Source organism: Mus musculus, chromosome 5 (assembly GCF_000001635.26).
Source record: "Mus musculus strain C57BL/6J chromosome 5, GRCm38.p6 C57BL/6J".
Lineage (NCBI taxonomy): Eukaryota > Metazoa > Chordata > Mammalia > Rodentia > Muridae > Mus > Mus musculus.
In genome coordinates, this window is record NC_000071.6 from 70,184,954 (window position 1) to 70,187,361 (window position 2,408).

Sequence of the window (2,408 nt, forward strand, 5' to 3'; positions counted from 1 at the left end):
TTTTATATTATTTGTGACTATTGAGAAGGGTGTTGTTTCCCTAATTTCTTTCTCAGCCTGTTTATTCTTTGTGTAGAGAAAGGCCATTGACTTGTTTGAGTTAATTTTATATCCAGCTCCTTCACCAAAGCTGTTTATCAGGTTTAGGAGTTCTATGGTGGAATTTTTAGGGTCACTTATATATACTATCATATCATCTGCAAAAAGTGATATTTTGACTTCCTCTTTTCCAATTTGTATCCCCTTGATCTCCTTTTGTTGTCGAATTGCTCTGGCTAATACTTCAAGTACTATGTTGAAAAGGTAGGGAGAAAGTGGGCAACCTTGTCTAGTCCCTGATTTTAGTGGGATTGCTTCCAGCTTCTCTCCATTTACTTTGATGTTGGCTACTGGTTTGCTGTAGATTGCTTTTATTATGTTTAGGTATGGGCCTTGAATTCCTGATCTTTCCAAAACTTTTATCATGAATGGGTGTTGGATCTTGTCAAATGCTTTTTCTGCATCTAACGAGATGATCATGTGGTTTTTGTCTTTGAGTTTGTTTATATAATGGATTACATTGATGGATTTTCGTATATTAAACCATCCCTGCATCCCTGGAATAAAACCTACTTGGTCAGGATGGATGATTTCTTTAATGTGTTCTTGGATTCGGTTAGCGAGAATTTTATTAAGGATTTTTGCATCGATATTCATAAGAGAAATTGGTCTGAAGTTCTCTATCTTTGTTGGATCTTTCTGTGGTTTAGGTATCAGAGTAATAGTGGCTTCATAAAATGAGTTGGGTAGAGTACCTTCTACTTCTATCTTGTGAAATAGTTTGTGCAGAACTGGAATTAGATCTTCTTTGAAGGTCTGATAGAACTCTGCACTAAACCCATCTGGTCCTGGGCTTTTTTTGGCTGGGAATGCTGTCATTTTTAAATCACTAGATAATTTCAAAGTGATGTACATAAGTGTTTAGAATTAAATATGCAATTTCAAATGGTATAATAATGTAAGCTAATAAATTAATATGAATAGTCACTTCAGTAAAAGAAAAATTATGAAAATACATTTAGTTGCTGTGATGATTGGTTTTAATTGTAAACTTCACACTACCTAGAGTCACATAGGAAGAAAATCTAAACAGGGGAATATCTACACAGGGTTAGTCAGTAATCATGTATATGGAGGAGTATCTTAATTAAGTTACTGGATGAGGAAGACATGGTCCATTATAGGTGACACCATCCCCCTTTAGGATATCTTAAACTGTGTAAGGAAGAAATCCAACAGAGTAACAGAGAACAAATAAATGAGCACCTATGCATCCACTTCTCCACTCTCCATTGTGGATGTGTTATTAGCTTTTTGAAGTTTCTGTCAAGGATTAGCCTTTGCTTGGAGAGGGGGTCCTGAGGAAGGTGTGTTTGGGAGTGGTGGAGGAAACAACTTGAAGTCAATGATGGGGTGTGAACTGACTGATGGCGCTGTAGTCTGCTCAAGATAGCTCTCTAGAAAGTTCTGTACACAGCTCTTGGCTCTGTCTTCTGCTCCAGATAGCTCTCTGCTCAAGACAGCTTTCTCAGCTTGAGGTGCTTAAGATAGTTCTCTCTGCTTGATATAGCTCTTGAGTTTTCCAACCAAATTCAGAAAACCTGTTAGAAAAAAAATTCAAATAGCTATAATAGCTATTTAGGATAGCTTGTTGGTTTTCCAACAAAAGTAAGAAAACCTGTTAGAAAACAATTCTAAAAAGAGCTGTGTTAGCGCTTCAAAAAGTTTTTGTTTTCTGACCAAAGTCAGAAAATCTGCTAGAAAAACATTCCCAAAGCTCTCTGGATAGTTTGTGGGTTTTCCAAACAAAGTCAGAAAAACCTGATAAAAAATTCTAAAAGAGCTGTGTCACTCTCCAAGCAGTTCTCTCTAGGTAGCTCTCTCTATGTCTCTCACAGATCAAAGCCCAGTGTTTTATTTACATATCAGTTTAGTCATTTATTCTAAGTTCCCGTTTTTATTAACCCACAAACAAGCATTTTATGACCTTGTCCCCTTGATTCATAGAAAAATATGGCATATATATATATATATATATATATATATATGTATATATATATACTGATATATATATATATATATGATATATAATATATCATATCTATATATCATAGCAAATGAACTCAGAGGTCTGCCTACCTTTGTAAACACAAACAATATGTTTAGCTGATGGGATCCTGCCATGGGATCACCACTCCTTTACTTCCTGGAGCCTTTTTTATTACTCAAATCATGAGCCTTGATTTTTTTTAATTATTCCTCTCCTTTTACTGACTCAATAGGGCAGCTGCCTCTGTTCTTGCAGCCCAAGAAGCACACAGCACAGTTGAGAAGTGCTGTTCTTGAACTCAAGTTCTTCACAGTTCTTT

General features: G+C 35.8%; 1 non-coding gene across 1 annotated transcript; it reads right to left on the bottom strand.

The window, feature by feature from the left end:
- Window positions 1–1,831: 1,831 nt before the first annotated feature.
- Gm23067 lies at window positions 1,832–1,893 on the bottom strand. Its single transcript, XR_003956066.1, has one exon. It is a non-coding gene; the product is annotated as a U7 small nuclear RNA (small nuclear RNA).
- Window positions 1,894–2,408: the final 515 nt, after the last annotated feature.